The sequence below is a fragment of the Mastigoproctus giganteus genome, chromosome 4 (assembly GCF_048544385.1).
Source record: "Mastigoproctus giganteus isolate SK-2022 chromosome 4, ASM4854438v1, whole genome shotgun sequence".
Taxonomy (NCBI): Eukaryota; Metazoa; Arthropoda; class Arachnida; order Uropygi; family Thelyphonidae; genus Mastigoproctus; species Mastigoproctus giganteus.
In genome coordinates, this window is record NC_143578.1 from 29,939,819 (window position 1) to 29,959,374 (window position 19,556).

General features: G+C 36.4%; 1 protein-coding gene across 3 annotated transcripts in view; it reads left to right on the plus strand.

Moving 5' to 3' along the window:
* Nucleotides 1–3,923: 3,923 nt before the first annotated feature.
* The window catches only part of LOC150086513 (guanine nucleotide-binding protein G(o) subunit alpha-like), a 60,739-nt gene continuing 45,106 nt past the window's right edge, over nucleotides 3,924–19,556 (plus strand). For 2 of the 3 annotated variants that reach the window (XM_090371448.1, XM_090371451.1), the window contains exon 1: nucleotides 3,924–3,959. The gene's annotated coding sequence lies outside the window, so the exon portion shown is untranslated. Of the gene's footprint in view, nucleotides 3,960–4,129; nucleotides 4,176–19,556 lie in introns of those variants that run through there. The other variant, XM_090371449.1, reaches the window with a different exon arrangement.

The following is a 19,556-nucleotide window of genomic DNA, read 5'->3' on the forward strand; positions in this document are numbered from 1 at the left end:
GGAAGCTTTCATTCAGCCAGCGAGTCATTCATTGCTGGAACAAGTTGCCCTCGCAAGTAGTTGAGGCTGACTGTTTTAATAAATTCAGAGGTCAACTGGAAGTTGCCTGTGTGAGGAGGGAAGCATATAATTTGTATTTTCTTCTCTACTTGATTTTTTCCCCATGCAGCAAAAGCCTGTGGCTTCGTTGCACTATATCCCGAATATTATTATTATTTCTACTAAAACATTTCCAATGGGGCTGTGTTAAGAAGTCGCAATTCAAATTGACTCTATGCAAGTAAGCCAATAGTATCCCATTAACCCCAAACTACCGCAGATCAAGTCAAAACTGGTGCCATGAACATCCGACTTTGAGCCTTGAAAAATGAGGTACAGTTCTGTTCTCTGATCAGTCCTATTTTAGCCTGCAAACAGATTCCAGACGTTATTTCATCTGGAAACAACGTGGAATGCGGTACCATTCCTCCAGCATGAGAGAAACGGACACTTACGGTGGAGGCGATGTTCTCGTGTGGGGCGGAATAATGATCAATGGCCGAACCCCTCTTCATGTTTTTGATAAGGGTGCCGTAACTGTGCCGAGAACTGTTCCTCACACCCCATGTGGGACTTTTTATTGGTCAGATTGGCCCAGATTTTCTTTTCATGCACGTTAGTGTCACTACACATAGAGCCTAAGTGGTGGAGAAATGTCTTGAAACTGAAGAAATCTAACAACTGCCATGGCCAGCACAATCACCAAACTTAAAACTGAGGGAGCTTGTTGTTGTTATTTGGTTTTTAGGAGCATTAGCAACTAAAGCCATATTGCTCCGGGGCTATGCGGTGGTCATTCCCTGACTTTCCCCATCCTCCGTATTTGGTGGTCACGGGCTCGAACCCCGGTCTAATCAAGAAGCGTGTGCTACGCATTGCTGCTCCTACCCACCTGGCTAAGGAGGTGCCACTGAGGGAGCATTTGTGGGATGCCCTTGGCATCATATTGCATGCCACACCGACAGCCAACTCCTCGGTCACTTAGTGAGCTAAGTTCTACGGTGGTGGAGGAGGGGGATTTGCTGCCACAAAATCTTCTAGGCGCCCTTATATGGAGCATAGTTCACTGCTATCAGGTCTGTATAGCAGGAGGGGAGCACACTCTGTACTAATGTCATGTGACTATATTTTTGAGCATATTGTATTAACTTCTGTGATGCGACCTTTTTGGTAATTCTTATACAACTCATTTAAATGTCTCTTATACCTTTCCAAAGTTTCTCGCTGTCTCATTTCATCGTTATTCTATGGTACATCACCATACCAAATTTTGTCTCGCTTTAATGCAAGCCATGAGTTACACCACATCAATGTGTTCTGTTAATTTTGTCGAGGAATGTATAATACATTAATAAACTCTTATTAAGCCTTATTTCTACATACTAAAAGCTTCACGTTGGTAAAAAAAAAGTTGAATAATATATTTTAATTTTGTCCAGCGACAGAAATGGTAAGTACCCTGGACTTTTTTATATTTGCTTTACGTTTACATTTTGCATAAACATTTACAATTACAGTTCCTTCACCCCTTGTTTGGTCAGCATATCTTGAATCAGTGACCATCGCACGCCACTATACCATTGCAACAAATGTAATAAGTATTAGATATCATTAATTAAGAATCCTTTTTGGTGCTAGTAACGTAAAAGAATGGCATCTAATATATGAATCATTATAGTATATATTTGGCTCATATAGTCATGAGGTTGTCCTGCCAACCTCACCATTCGAGTTGCCCGTCTTTGGAGCCTTTCAAGAAACTCAATGCCTTGTTTCAGATGAGGTCTCTAGAAATGAGCTTAAAATGATAGGGCGAATATAAAAATAAAATACTGTATAATAATCAATATCAAAAAGAAATGTATTTATTTTTTATTAATATATAATTTACACAACAGGCATGCGCCAGTTAAAGTGTATAACAGAGCAATACAAAATGCATGAAGTTACAAAGATTGTACACGGAATGGAAGAATAACACACTGAACACAATGACTTTTCATTTCAAACGGGAAAAGTCCAATTCAAGGGAAAAAAATAGTGTGTTCATGACGTCAAAAGTCCAGTATCACGAAGAAAAATACAGGAGACATCATCATCACACACACACACGAATTGATGAGGGTATCTTTAACCTTGAACTCATCCGTCAACCATCCCACCTGCTCCAGTTATCTCTGTGAAACTCTTCCTTGTTCACAGCCATATCCGGACCATATTGTTCATAAATGCCATAGTTATTTTGAAGAAAGAGTCCTTGGATATCTCTAACCTTGAATTAATGACGTGAAATGTAATCTTCTGTCTAGTAGCCACGGCAAGAGCAAAAAAAAAAAAAAAAAAAAAAAACTATTATATTTAGGCTACCCGAATAACTAAATTCATCTGCCATGCTGTCTTGTTTCTGGTGGGGGAAACCTTGCAATCTACGCCTGAGACCGAGTAACTTAGCCACGGAGTGAAAAAAAGCCCATTAAAGTTCCTTGCGTCATCGACGGGATTCGAACCCGGGCCTTTTCCACCCGGTGTGGGGAGGACGGTGACAATACCACTCTGCTACCGCCCAGACCCATGGCAGCAGCATATAGCTCGATATGGCATAAAATCTGGCAGGTAGTTTGAACCAGTGAAGATATGATGCAACAGTTTTAGTTCCAATACGGTTCGCCGAGTTTCCAAAGATTGAAGTAAGAACAGAGTTTCAGGTAGAATATTCGGTGGTAGAACATGGGATGACGTCGGGAAAGATGGTGAATGAATTTCATTTGCAGAGATTCTATTTGCTGTATCAAATATGTATAGTGCCGGTTTCTTATGGGAGCTGCGATCTCCAGAATAGGGAGTACGGTTGCTGAAGAATTATGACAATTAGGCAACACAATCTATCATTAGCATTAGCAGTGGCAAATGTTGCAAGAAAGCAAGCTGATACAGAATCAGCCAAAAAAAAAAAAAAAAAAAAAGACACCTTCCAAGAGAGAGAGAGAGAGGGGAATAATTATATCCAGCATAGGACCTGGGTGTGCCAAGCCCATACTCACTAGATATGAGCTTGCACCATACTACTACTACTAATAATAATAATTTGTTGTTATGGTTTGCTTTCTTCAAGGAAGAACTAGACAAACTATTGGAAAGGATGAATAGGTGAAATGAAAGGTGTCTTTTTTTTTTTTTTTTGGCTGATTCTGTATAAACTTGCTTTCTTGCAACATTTATCACTGCTAATGCTAATTATAAATCGTGTTGCCTAATTGTCATAATTCATCAGCTGCTCAATTCTCTGTGCTCCTATTCAAAGCAGCTGTACTCCCTGTTCTGGAGTTCGCTGCTCCTTTATGGACCCCACACTATACATATTTGATACAGCAAAAAGAATCTCTGCAAATGAAATTCATCCATTATCTTTCCAGAAGTAGTCCCACGTTCTACCATCGAATTTTCTACCCGAATTTCTGTTCTTCAAGCTTTAATCTTTGGAAAGACGGTGAATCACACTTGATCTAAAACTGTTGTATCGTATCTTCACTGGTTCAACCTACCTGCCAGATATTCTATGCCATATCGAGCTACGCTCCTGCGATGGCTACTAGACAGAAGATTAAATTCCACATCAGTAACTCAAGGTTAGAGATATCCAAGAACTCCTTGAAGATTATAAATGAAATAAATAATTTATTTATTAATCAGTCCTTTGTAATTGGGTTATAAATATGTTTATTAATTAAGTATTATTTATACAATGTCCCTAATCGGATTCATTTCATTTTGTATAATTCCTAAATAAATTCCAAATAATTAAATCTATTTACTGATTGCAAACAGGGACCGGAAATGCTGACACGTGGCAGCGTGCTTTCGTGACGTCATAGACGTAGTTTGTCAGGTAAACAAACTTCGTTCGCGGAGGGTGTTAACACGTGAGTCTTTCATTTTATTTAAATTTATTAAATATGGACATGGTTTAGTTCAAACATGGCATGAGTGATGAATTAAGGTTTCTCAATGTAAATAAATGAAAATATCTTGCTTTTTTATTATTTCCATATTTATTGGTTTACATTTTTTTTCCTAATATGAATCGCATAAGTCAGCTAATATTTTCACCAACTTCAATGGGCTCATGGTACAAATTGGTACAGTACACCTTGTTGTTTAAATGTATTTACTTATATTTTGTGTGCAGTTATAATTTCAATTTTTTAATTTCTGATTTTAAATGCATGCTATTATAAAAATGGCGGCCTCCAGTGTTGTGTTTCATGGCGACGCTAAACAGTGGCTTCTTTTAGTCCTGTAGGGTTTTAATTGACTTTCTCTCTTTTTATGTATCTCCAAATGACAAAATGTTCTCTCTTTAAATTTTTTATTCACTTCACAGTAAATACATTTACACGATTTTAAAAATTTGCGCATAAAAATTCGTTTTTTCTTAACCTAAACGAAAAACAAAAAAAAATTTCAAAAAAGAAAAGGGAGGGGGGAAAATGGGATGTAATAGTCAAGATAAACTGCCCTGTATAAGCCATTCCTGTTAATGCTTATACTAATCCACCACGAAGAACATAATTTTTTTTTTTTTGTTTAAAATGTTCCACTGATATTGTGAGATACTAAATGAAGTGCGTTTTGTTTATTTACCTTCGTGATTATCTATTTACGACAGTTACGTAGAATTAAAAATAGATTCCGAGGCCAGTGGTAGTATTTTAGGTATCGGTTCTCTTATTTATACAATGTAATCTAAGTGAAGTCTTATAATTTAGTGTGCATTAACAAATTTATTTCATAGTTTATAATGAGGTACTGCATCTACTTTTTGGTTTTATATCTAATATATATGATGAGATTTGTGCTTAGGAGACATTTAAATTGCCCTATCCACTGAAAAGCAGATGTGGTGGAAGGTGTATGTAAATCGTGTATATTTTGGGAATTAAAAACCCAAAATAAATTTCAGGAAACCCTAAATTACTACCTGAGACCATTTAACTGCAGCCCTGAATGAAAAAGACGTAATAAAATTCCTTGGGAAAGTGACACAATTTTAAAGAGACCTTTCTGAAGTAAATCCAAGTGGCAGAACTACTGTATGAAGAAGGTTAATTGTGGTACTAAAAATAATCAAGTATTTTTTCAGTTGATGTATGAGTATTTTAAATTATTTAGAATCATATTAAGAAATTATAAGTCATGTTGAATGTTAAAATTTACTATCATAGAATGACAGTGATGATAGATTTGTTTTTTAAGAGTGCACATAAAAAAAAAATTAATGTTGGAAGCCAAAATCTGTAGACTTCTGATTGTATTAATTATTTCTTGTTGAAGTCAAATACAATAGGTAACAAATCTTCACACTAATTTTGAAAGATATTCTGAGTTACAGTCTGGTGGCTGATGTGGTTAGGATGTAGAAAGGATATCTGTAGGTCAGCTAATATACATCCCATGTTTAATAGTTGTACATTGGTTCCTGGAGCTATTGCCTTATTCTTGGTTGAGCATAAGCAGAGTGAGTTTATTGCTTAAACTTTAAAAGATTTATTTTTGTGACATCATTCCTTTGTAGAAGTGGTTGTAACCTAATACAAAATCTGGGCTGGTCCCAGATACTAGGAGGTAGCCCAGTGTATCAAACTCTGAACATTGTCTATTGCTATATGTATTTTGTATCAGCTTTAATTTTGACTTGGCATATTATGGCCTTGTTGTCAATGTGCCATTAAACACTAAACCAACACCAACAGCTGTATGTATCTATATAAAAGTTGATTGGGATCCAGCATCCTGCTTAAAAATAAAATTACTGCCTTGCATTATGTAGAAAAGAAACAGAAAAAAAAAATGCATGGTTAATTAAAAAAAAAGCATTTTGGATTTGAAATGTTAAATGAACTTAACATATCCATTGGTGATGTGGTAGATAATGTGCTGGCTTCCTCAAAAAATGGCATGCATTTGATTCCTCTCGTCAACTGTGAATGAGGGGCATTTTCTGTTGGAGATGGGAGGAACCTTTATGGGCTGTTTTCACTCTGGCTGAGTTGATCAATCTCTGTTGAGGAATCTTTATGGTTCCACTTCTAGTCAGGTTTTTTAATCATCAGCCATAGGCAAGCTGACGATTAGTTTTTTTGTCCAACAATAGGTATAACTGACCTTTATATACAGTATAAAGATAATTGTACTTGAGGGATTGAAAATGATCCCAGTGGTTATTTCTCCACATTGATCCTTCTCTCCATGGGATTCTGTGAAAAGGTGTTGCTTACAATCAAACTGATATCCAAACATTATTACAATATAATCTGAGTAATTCATCACTTGCTTATTATGTCATTCTTTTCAAGGCGTTACTGCCCTTCCACTGGTTTATATGATATAACTTTCTACCCCTTTTAATTCCTCACATTTGTGAAAAATTAACTAATTTTTCACAAATTAACCCCTTAAGTGTGAAATGGCACCCAGGTAATGTTCTGTGAAGCACATATGTAGCCATTCTTAGGAAATTAGTAAACAAGTACTCAAAAATAAAGTCCCATGAAATTGACATCTGCTCAATATTGGCACACTAATAGAATTCAGCACTATTTGCAGGGCGCCTCCATAGCCAGGTGGGCAGGAGCAGCAGTGCGTAGCACACGCTTCTTGATTAGACCGGGGTTCGAGCCCTTCACCACCAAATACGGAGGATGCGGAAAGGTCAGGGAATGACCACCGCATATCCCCCGGAGCAATATGGCTTTAGTTGCTAATGCTCCTAAAAACCAAATAACATCAACTATTTGCAGCAACACTTGGTTTTAGTTTATGGGCTTAGTGCAGAGTTTTATTTATTCTTTTCTTGCATTGAGGTTAATTTATGGACATGGAATAAACTTTTTATAAAATTTTGAGATTTATTTTGATTTACAGCTTAGCACAGAAATAAGTGTTTGCTTTAAGCTATGAATTTCAGACTTTTACTTTTGAACCATGTTTATTTTTAAGCAGGTATTAAAGGAGATGCTCCTCAACATTCTGAAAATAACATCACATTGGATGTGCTCTCTCAAATACAGGCAGGAATGAACATGTTAATGAATCCATTCTGTGATTTCTGTATATATGTGTTCCTGTGAAGAAGTGTAAGACCTTGCATTTTGTTGCATTAAAACATATCTGCCACTTTTCTGACCATTCTAAAAACCTGTTCAAGTCATCCTGAAAAAGCATTGCTCAGTACTGATCATTAATGACTCTCCTGATTTTTATATAACTGCACCATGCTCACTCTCCTTTTGATGATGTTATTTTTGAAAATTAGAAACAACAATGGTCCAAGAACTGATCCTTGAGAAAATCTATCATATTTTGATAATATATAATACACTGCTCAGCAAAATTAACCAGAACAAAATGTTTTTTATGAATATTTTATTGCGAACAGTGTTGTGGAAGGTAAATATTTGATATAATAGGCATCCTGGCATGTAAAATCTGAGTATCCAATAGAAATTGATCTACCACTTTACAGAGCTGCACATTATGCAAATTATTCATGCCTATAAAAATATAGGTTGCTATCACATCACTTCATTTCTGTTTTGTGGCTTGCTCAGTGGAATAGCCACATCTACAGTATGCAAATCATCATCATTTAGATGATTCTTTTAGATGGTGGGCCATTGAATGACTTGAAGCTGGGCAGTCACAGGCAGAGGTGGCATTTTTGGCTTAATGTGCCATGCATTGTCATCTCAGCACTATGGAAGCAGTTTCAGGGGACAGGAACCAATACAAGAAGAGCTGGCCAAGGTCACCCAAATGCTGCCTCAACCAGAACAGACCATTATCTGGCTCTAATAGAAAAAGAAACCCTATGATGTCCTGTCATCAGCTCTCTTGAGGCTGCTGTGGGCACAAGTGAAAACATTTCAAACCAGACTGGTTTAAGAAGACTAAATTCAAGTGGACTCTATGCAAGGATGCCAGTGATTTGTATCCCATTGACCTCAAACCACTGCAGAGATCGTCAAAACTGGTAGCATGAACATGTGATTTGGAGCCCAGACAGCTTCTGTGGTTTAGTTCTCTGATCAGTCCCATTTTAGCCTACAAACATATCTAGATGTTATTTCATATGGAGACAACTAGGAATGCAGTAACATCCCTTCAGCATCGGAGAAAGGGACACTTATGGTAGAGACTGTGTTCTCAAGTGGAGCGTAATAATGATCAACGTCTGTACCCTTTGCATTTTTGATAGGGGTACCGTAACTGCGCAGCGGTACCGAAAACAGATCCTCAAGCTCTGTGTGTGACTTTTTAAGGGTGCAATTGGCCCATATTTTCTTTTCATGCATGACATCGCCACTGCACATAGAGCTCAAGTGGTGGAGGAATATCTCGAAACTGAAGATATCCAATTACTGCCATGGCCAGCACGATCACCAGACTTAAATCTGATTGAACATGTGTGGGACAGCATCGCATTGCATGCTGACAGCCAACTCCTCAGTCACTTGGTGAGCTAAGGTCTGTGCCTGGTGGAAGAATGGGATTTGTTGCTACAGAATCTTATATGGAGCATGGATCACCACTGTCAAGCCTGTTTAGCCTGTAAAGCCTCTAAATTAGCCTGTAAAGGCTAATTTAGAGGGATCATATGCTGTACCGATGTCATATGACCATATTTTCGAGTATCTTGTATTGACTTCTGTAATGTGACCTTTTTGGTAATTCTTATACAATCCCTATAAATGTCCATTATACATGTCTGAAGTTTCTTGCTATCTCCTAATTTCATTGTTATTCTATGGTACACCGCCACACCAAAATTTGTCCCACTTTCTCACAAGCTGCATGAGTTACACTATGGTTTCTACATGTTCTGCCAGTTTTGTTGAGCAGTGTAGATTGTGCATCAGTGCTCAGGAGTCAGTTGCTGTCAACAGTGTTACAAGGAAGGTTAAAATTAGTGAATGCATAGGTATTTTAAATGTCTTCATTAATATTTTTCTTATAAAGTTGGATGGGGAGCACTGTAATGGGGTGCTAGAGATCTTTTGGTCACTACTGTACTGTAGCTTGAGTGTTTGAATTGCATCATCATCACTGACTGCACTTTTCACTAATTTATTTTGTGTTGACCTGCATTTTCCTAAATGCTTAATTAACAGCTGATGTCATAGTTTTGTGTTAGGGTGTTATCGCATTACAAATAATTTTTTGTCGGCATCTAAAAACTGGGTTTTTTCTTTCTACTCTTGTTATTACTTTTCTTCTAAATATCTGTTCAAAATGTCAAATGTACCCTACTGTGGAATGTTGTTCCAACATGTGGGATGGTTACTCCAGAACCCCTCTCAGGCTTCTGGACTATTCAAAACAGGGCAGACTAATTAATTAATAATCTGTCTCTTACAAAGTCTCTCCACTCTTTGTCTCATAGATATTTTGTTACATGCTGTTTCTATAGATACTTTCATGGGCACTCTCAGACAGTAGCAGATTCAGACATGGCTAATAGGGCTTTAAGCTCTTAGCTCCCTCAACTCCATGTGCCTGAAGTACTTAACTTGTATTTCTTTTGTGTTAGGGTGTTATTATTCATTTGTAAAACATTTTTCATTTATTATTTACAGTACATACATTAATGGTTATTATAACCTTGAGGCAGCTTTTCAACCAAAAATCCTCTACGAATCTCAACGTTTTCATGATTAGAATGTTAGTGGTAGTGGATACTGCACTTCCTCTGATAGAACTGGTAGAACCAAGCTCCCCACTTTTCATAGTCTAACAACGTTTGAACAGTGTTCTAAAATATATTCCTAAAATATTATGTATCAACACTGTGATTGTTATCTTTACTAACAATAACAAATGGAATATTAGTGAGAGAAGAACTAATAGCTCCTCTTAATTTATATTATTCATATAGTGACCACATTATACTAATACCTAAAAGGGAGCCCCACTAAAAATGCCAGCCCTGGGCCCCAAGAATTTAGATCTACTCCTGGGCACTGTTCTTCTCAATTAGCATCTATAATTCCCCTGCTTGCTTCCAAACCAGGCCAACCATGTACCACAATCAATCAGCATCTATATACTATTCAACTTTCTACTCATAGAACTAATTTTATTTCTTCCACATTTATCCCTTCAACTTCTGGTTTCTATAACAACCTTTTTTCATATTTATTTCCTGAGAAATAAGAGTGGGCAATTCCAGTAAATCAGTGTCTTGTAATGGAGGATTTTTACTTCCCAGATATTGATGGAACTTGTGGGTTGGTCACTCATACACTAGCAAGACTTTTGCTGATTTATTGGATGACTTTTCTACAGCAGCACATCAGAGAGGCAACAAAAGGAAATGGTAGTCTTGATCTGATTATCAGCAGTGATTCTTCTGGAATTGAGTCTGCAGGTGAACGACCCACTGGGTGACAGTAATCAGAATACTGTTGTGGACTTATTTAAAGGTATAACTACTGTCAAGGGTAAAGGGAAGAGTATTTCCAACTAAGAAATACTCTTCAAAGTATAGAATGTCAGATGAAATGATGGCAAAGAAGAAAAAATAAATTATCATATATTTTGCATATAAATTATCAGGTGATACAGAAGCCTATGGTAGATATAAACTAGTCTATAATCAAGTCACAGAGGAAGTTAGGCAAACTAAGGAAGATTATAATGGCTTTCTGGCAAAGAAGGACAGAAAACACTTCTTTACTTATATTAACAGTAGAAGGAAGGGGTTGAATCACATTGATCTGCTTGATGTTGATGGTTTAATTGTTTATGATCCTGCTCAGGTTGCTGTCAATTTGAATATGTATTTTGCTTCTACAATTCACACATAGGGAATTCTTTAGGGAGGGGGATGCCAGAGGTTTATCAAACTCTAATGGAGGGAAAAATTATTTTGTGATAACTGTGAGGAAAGTGGAAGGGAAATTGTCAAAAATAACCTTTAAAAAAATATGCCTGGGGTGAATGGAATCTAGACATTTTATTAAGGGAAACAAGAAATGAGGTAAGCAAACACAGCCATATGAGAGGGAGCACCTTTGGATTCAAGGGTTCCCTCTGGACTGGAGATGTGTGGATATATCCAAAATTTACAATGGGGGATCAAAAGTTGACATGAGTAATTACAGACTTGTTAGCTTAACTTCTTCCAAGCTAAATAATGGAGTCGCTGATTAAAGAAGTAATGCCAAACCATTTAGACAGGAATGCGATTATACTGCAGGCACACAATGGATTTGTTAAGGGATGATCTTGTCTGACCAGTCTAATTGGATACTGTGACGCAGTAGCAAATGAACTGGATGCAAAATCTGGATGATGGATTTTGGATGATTTTGATATCATATGCTTGGATTTTCAGAAAGCTTTTGATGCTGTTGCACATAAAAGACTGCTGTACAAATTGGAGCAGTGTGGCAATAAGTGCAAGTTTACTGCTCTGGATAAAGGGATAGTTGAGTGGGAGAAGATAGTGGTTATTAGTAGACACCTCTCTTTGTGGACCTATATTATTAGTGGATTCTTCCAGCATTCAGTACTGTGCCCATTGCTAGTTTCTATATTTGTTAATGAAATTGATGATGCCAGTCTTTGTATCATCTGCAAACTTTGATATTAACAGTGTAGATAATGACAGTAATCAGGGTAAGCTTCTAAAACAAGATCTAGAAAAATTAGGCAGATGGGATGAAAAATGGCAGCTGAAGTTTAACATTGTTTATTAGCATTAGCATTAGTAGAGGCATTTGATGCAAGAAAGCAAGCTTATGCAGCATCAGCCAAAAAAAAAAAAAAAAAAAAAAACCCACTTCCACTTCACCCCTCTGTTCGTTCAAAATACCTGTCCAGCTGAGCCTTAAACTTATTTAGGCTATCAACCTCCACCACAAGGGATGGCAGTCTGTTCCACCAACCAACCACCCGCTGGCTAAAGGCAAATTTCCGCACGTCTATCCTACATCTGTCTTTCCTCAATTTGAATTTATGCCCTCTCAGGTGATTTTTCTGAGCTAGAGGAAGAATCCCATCAGCATTGAGCATGCTTAAACCATTCAAGGCTTTATACACCTCTATCAGATCACCTCACTGGTGCCTAGTCTCCAGACACTGTAATTTGCAAAACTTAAGCCTTTCTTCGTAAGAGCACCCCTTTGTTCCATTCACTAATCTTGTTGCCCTTCTCTGTACTCGTTCCAGCAGCTCTACATCCTTCTTGAAATGAGGCCTCCAGACCTGTATACAGTACTCTAGGTGTGGCCTGACCATTGCCTTATACAATGGAATAATCACCTCCTTATCCCTGCTGGAAAAATTCCTGTATATCATTGACAATACTCCATGAGCTACTCTTGCAGCCCTTCTGCACTGCTCAGAGAACTTCATATCTGCCTGCACAATCACCCCCAAGTCCCTTTCATTCTCTACCACTGTCAGTGTAGTACCACAGAGTTGATACGTTGCTCTGGGGTTGCTGTTTCCCATGTGTAGTACTTTACATTTGTCAATGTTAAACTTCATTTGCCACCTCTCAGCCCATCTGCTCAACCTTTCCAGATCCTGTTGCAGCAGCATAGTGTCAGTAGTGTCCTTGACAACCCTGCCAACCTTTGTATCATCTGCAAACTTGGACATTAAGTTTGATATACCATCATCAATATCATTTATAAATACAGAAAACAATAATGGACCCAACACTGAGCCCTGAGGGACTCCACTAATAACATTAGTCCACGATGAGCAGTGTCCATTGATTACCACTCTCTGTCTTCTCCCCCTCAACCACCCCTTTATCCATAGCAGCAATTTGCCTCCAATGTCACACTGCTCCAATTTGTGTAGCAGTCTTCCATGTGCAACAGTATCAAAAGCCTTTCTAAGATCCAAGTATATAATATCAAAGTTATTCCCTGCATCTAGTTCTTTTGTGACTGCATCATAGTATCCAATCAAGTTTGTCAGGCAAGACTTCCCCTTAACAAAACCATGCTGTGTCTGAGCTATAACTGAAGTCTTGTCTAAATGATCCTCTAGTGCTTCTTTGACCAGTGCCTCCATTAATTTTCCTGGAACAGAAGTTAAGCTCACAGGTCTATAATTACTTGTGTCAGCCTTTGATCCTCCTTTGTGAATTGGGGTCACATTTGCACATTTCCAGTCTATGGCTACCTCCCCTGAGTCCAAGGAAGCTCTCATAATTATTGCTAAGGGTCTGCTTACCTCCTTTGCTGCCTCCTTTAATATAACTGGATAGATCCCATCCACCCCGGGTGCCTTTCTTGTGTTTATCTTCAACAGTTTCTCCTCCACTTTACTCCCAGTTATTTCAAGATTCTGTAGCTTACTGCTAGAGTTGAATACACCTCTGGCATTCCCCTTGCTGAATAACTCCTCATGTGTGAATGTCGATGCAAAATATTCATTTAGTTTGTTAGCTACCTGAGCAGGATCATCAACAGTTGACCCATCAATATCAAGTGGACCAATCTGATTCATCCCCTTCCTTCTAGAGTTTACATAAGTAAAGAACTCTTTGCTGTTTTTCTTTGCATCCCTTGCCAAGGATTTCTCGTAATCTGCCTTCGCCTGCCTAACCTCCTTTGTAACCTGGTTGCATATCAACTTGTATCTATCATAGGCTTCTGTGTCATGTGTTAATTTGTAAGTATCCCATGCATTTTTCTTCTCTGCCATATGCCTCATTAGTTCATCTGACATCCATTTTGGCCTAAACCTTGAACAATATTTCTTAGTTGGTATGTAAAGCCTAGTAGCTTCCAAGATAAGTTCTTTGAATGCTTCCCATTTTGAATTTGCTGTTGGTAACATCATCAGTTGGTCCCACTGTATAGAATTTAAATACTGTCTCAGTCCATCGTAGTCGCCTTTACGGAAGCAATAACCCTTCCCTTTACTCCTAATGGTAGTTACCTCTTTCAGTAAATCCCACTTCAGCACACTGTGATCACTGCCACCTAGTGGTTCATTTATCTGCAGATTCTTAATGCATGAAGAATCACTGCTGATAATCAAATCAAGAGTATTACTCCCTCTAGTTGCCTCCCGAACATGCTGATGTAGAAAACAATCATCCAATAAGTCCACAAAAGCCCTGCTAGTGTGTGAGTAACCAGCCCCCAAATTCCAGTCAATATCTGGGAAATTAAAATCTCCCATTATAAGACTCTCTGATTTACTGGCCCACTCTATTTCCCTGTACAGTTCCTTATTATACTCATCAGAGTCATTAGGCCTATAGCACACTCCTACTCTCAATTTTGATCTCCCAATGCTTATGTCACACCAAACTGACTCAACACTGCACTGTCCAGCGATGTCGACTGGCTTCACTTTCTTGGTTTTTATGTGTTTCTTAACTAATAGCATAACCCCTCCCCCCTTCCTATCCTGTCTATCCTTTCTGTAGACGTTGTACTCCCCAAATTGCAGTTCTGCATCCCTTATATCTGTGTGACACCACGTCTCTGATATCCCAACAATATCTGCCTTTGATGTTTTGAGCAATACCTCAAATTCATCAAATTTATTTACTAAACTCCTAGCATTGGTGTACACGCAAGTATACCTGCACCTGTTTCTATTCTTAGCTACCCTAACACAACCCATGTGTTTACTTGTACCGCAATGGCTCCCAGCAGTCTCTGAAATACCATGCATCTTGTTTTTCAGGCTTCTGCTCATTCTAATAGAAGCAGTGCAAGAATCTCTTTCACCTCTGCCAGTGGCTACTGTCAATCTATTGGTCTTTGTCTCCCCCCAAGCTAGCAGTTTTCCGTAACAGGTTTTCCGTTATGTTTTCTGTAACAGGTGCAGAAAAGGACAAGATTAGCAAAGGGTACAAAAGTGTGGTCCTACCAATAAATTTTGGCTTGAGGTCTTCAAATTGCAGCATCTGGGTATTAGGCACCTATGATTTGATCGATTGAAGTGTTTAAGGCTTTGGATGAATTGAGCATGCTCAATGCTGATGGCATTCTTCCTCTTGTTCAGACTACCCATGTAAGGGAAGGGTATAAATTCAAATTTAGGAAGGATTGTTGCAGGATACATGTACAAAAGCTTGCCTTCAGCCAGTGGATGGTTGAGTGTTGGAACAAACTTCCATCTGCTATTGTGGAAGTGAGTAGGTTGAATAAATTCAAGGAAGAACTAATCAAATTATTGGTGGGAATAGGTAGATTGATATGAGGTTTATTTTATTTATTTTTTTTGGCTGATGCTTTATAAGCTTTCTTTCTTGCATCATTTACCTCTACTAATAGTAATAAAGTAATGCATCCAATAGAAGTGTTTCTAATAATGATGAAAGTAAAATTCAGGCATTATATCCAAAGGTATTGCTGTAATTAATTTTTTTAAATGAATTTATTTTCTTTTATTGATTATTAACAGTTACTCATTTTTTTTACAAATACTTTAATTTGATAATAAACTATTTTTGAAAATTTGACTATATTCAAAATACATTGAAGAATGTGTGCTGATAAATGTTGAGAGACTAGTTAGTACCAATTATAAGTTTTTCATCTTTTAATACAGGTGCAAGGCAATAATTTTATTCATAGCCAGGTTCAGTAATCAAATTCTGTTTCTTCCTGAATTATATATGGCATAACTGTTTAATTAAAATTTGAACCTTATTAAACTAAATTTAATTAAAATTATATGTGACTGTCATAATACAGAAGTTCATTTGTGATGGATGTAATCATATGTAAGCGTCTCAGAATCTTAGCACAATTTTGAATTTGGTTTGTGAAAAGAAAGGATGGTGCAGAATTAGCTGAGAATTTTGTGCAATTATGGTATAAGTCATCAAATTTAAAGTACTACATAATAATAATAAAAAGAGCACAATGCACAACATATTCTTGTGTGTTTAATGCTTATAGTTGCCCAGAAATAAAGTTTTTGCTTAATTAGGCATATTGCATGGAGTTCAGGGTGAATCTGAAGATTCACCTTTAAGTCCATCCATTTTTTAATATTTCTCAAATTTAAACTTTTTCTCTGTTAATCAGTATTACTATATGAACTCTAAAAATAAAATATAATTTTCGTATTACTAGTGGTTATTCAAAAATAAATTTGAACCAAAGTGACTGTATTTAAAAGTTTTACACAGACATTTTAAAAAGATGTGTGAAAAACACAACATTGTAGTATTATGGGCAGAAGTAGACATTTCTCATTGCAATTTCTAGTTAGTCAGTAATGCTATAAGCTTTTATGAAAAAGAATGTTATTCATAACTGAAGTATTTTTTTAAACTGAATGTAGTATTGCATTGCCTGACAGACCCTGGAAAATGTTTAATCCTGGTGGCTCTCCATTTGGAGATTAATAGCGGTTACTTTTTGTATCTTCTTAATATGTAGTCTTGTATATGCTCCTTTTTATCCAATTATTGCTGTTTACTTTGTATAAGTTGAGTGGGCCTGTGAGGCTACATGATATTATTTACTTTGCTCTATTTCTTGCCTATGTGGGTGAGAGATTCCAGTAGAGTTTGTGGTCATGAACTGTAAATCAACTAACCCCAGTGTATTTGCATTCCAAGGTGTCACAATAGTATTCTACATTACCAAAAACAGGCTAGAATGTTATTCTGACCTATAGTGTACATCATGGTGTTAAAAGTGATGCTTCCACAGATGGGGAGGAAAAGCCACAGATTATAACATTTTATAGTTCTATGAAAGCGGGGGGGAGGAGCTGACATAGTTGGAAAAGTGTGTTATGTATGATATCAGATAGAATACTATAGCTTTAGTAGTGGCAAATGATGCAAGAAAGCAAACTTATACAGCACTAGCCAAAAAAAAAAAAAAAAAAACACGGCATTTCACCCAGTCAGTCCCTTCAGTAGTTTGTCTAGTTCCTCCTTGAATTCATTCAAACTGCCAACAACAGATGGAAGTTTGTTTAGCTATCAACCGCCTGCTGGCTGAACTTTTGCACATCTGTTATGCAACCATCCTTCCTCAATTTGATGGTATTACTATATGCTGGTCCATGGTGTTTATGAATATTTTTTCTCAGTTTTCTTCTTTGCTAGTCAAGTCAGCATTACTCCACAGTAACATAAACATTATAAAAGTAAAATATCATGCTCATAGTTAGTGTTTATTTATATTACAAAATTCCTTTATAGAAAATTGAATAGAAAACACCTTTACTAAGGAATTACTATAAATAAACAAACTAATGAAAAAGTGGTTAACTTGAGTTGTGATGGGTATTTTTTATCTTATGGATACATGAGAATAGAATATAAACTTTTTGTAACAATTGGTAGACAAGTATCACATGGCACATACTTGAAATAAGGTTACTCACTGCTTTTTGGCAGTTTATGAGATTGGCTGAATGGTAGTATAATTGACATAATGGCATTGCTGAAAAATGCTTGGACTAGCCAGGAACAATGGTTTAATGACTTTTGATTTTATTTTTCTCCATTATGGCAGCAGGTTTAATCAAAACAAATGTTTAATTTATATCAAAATTCTTAGCTGGCTAAGAATTCTGACTAGAATTTTAAGGCTATCTTTTTATGAAAAATGGCATGAAATCGGGGGGGGGGACTTGCTATATGGTTTCATACGTGATCTAAAGAGTATAATTTATTATACATTTTATCTACAAACTATACCAGTGGTGCGCAATCTTATTTCGCTCGCGACCCCCTTTATTAAATATAAAATTGACACAACCCCCCCATGTAAATACAGAGGTGGGATGACCAAATTTTTAGAGAAAAAATAGTATTTTATAAATTATAGAGTAGACAATTATATTTGAGTAAGGAATAAAACATTTTTTTTTAATTTACACATTAAAATAATTGTTTAATTGAATACAGTAAAAACAACAAATCAAATTCTTATTCTTCAATTAAAATTACAAAACAATAAAAAATTAACAATTGCAAAACAAAACAATAAAAAATGAATATAGCAAAACAATAAAAAAATTAACAATAACAAAACAATTAATGAGAAGGATAAGTGATATTATTTGGTCCTGAATAACTGATAATATTTGGTCCATATTTGGCTCAATATTTGAAATTGCTAATCTAATGTCATCTTCAGGATCAAGTCTGGAATGCTGTTTTGTTTTTATAGCTGTTAATTTTGAGAAACCAACCTCACATAAATATGTAGACCCGAAAGGTAGCAATGTTTGAATCGCCATCTTTGATAATTCTGAATACTTGTCTTGAAGAGAAAGCAAAAATTTTTCACAAGTTGTAACGTTGAAACGAGCATGGAATGCTTTGTCACACGACAGGTCGATAATACCTTCCTTCTGCTCAATGGTAATTTCGGGGCGTGTAGAAATATCAAAAGCAAAGGAATCATGAATCCAATACAACTTTTTTTTTCTGGAGAAACATGAAATCGTTTGGAAAAATTCTTAATTAGCATTGTCAGGTGAGTGGCAATGATATCTCTAAATTGTAAAATGTCAATATTACTGTTATTAACAAAATCAGAAAAACATGCGAACATTTCAATGTTATTATGCTCAAATTCAGTTTTCCGAAGATTAAGCTTCTTTTTGAAAGCTTCTATTTTATCACTGAGTATTAATATATTTGTTCCCTGTCCTTGAAGACTTAAATTTAAATCATTAAGTTTTTCAAATATATGAACAAGGTAACTAAGTTTTCCAAGCCATTTTTGATTTGTAAACAAGGTTCTGATTTGTATCTGATAAAAACAATAAAACTTCATGTTTGAGGTCAAAAAGACATCGCAACACTTTACCACTGGACAACCACCTCACTTTCATATATAAAAGAAGCGTTTCATAAGCGGATCCCATTTCATTACAAAGTATAGTGAAAAGTCTGCTATTTAAGCTTCTACTTTTAATAAAGTTGATCACCCGTACTGCATCTTTCAAAATGTCAACAAATCAGTTTGCATTTCCTTCGCTACTAATGCTTCCCTATGTATAATGGAATGATTAAAAACTGTATTTGGAGCAACTTCCTTTACTTTGCCCTTTAAACCATTATTTTCTACTGTTAATGCAGCCACACCATCAGTACAAATTGCAACACAGTTCTTCCACGTCGGATTTGTTTGAAAGAAAATATTTATAACATCAAAAATATTCTCGCCCGTCGTTCTTCCTTCCAAAGCTTTGCAAAATAGAAAATCCTCCAAAATATCTCCCTCATAGCAGTATCTGACATATACAATTAGTTGAGCAAGGTTTGAAATACCTGTGGATTCATCTAACTGCATTACAAAAATTGGACTTTCTCTGAATCGATTTATTAAATTGAATTTTATGTTGTCCGCAATAACTGCAATATGCTGCGAGACTGTCTCTGGACAAAGGAATGGTTTTTAAATCGTTGATGTACTTTTCTCCATGCATTATTGAAATCATTTTTATTGCAGTAGGGAGAACAAGGGATTCAGCAATAGTATGTGATTTCAAATTTTTTC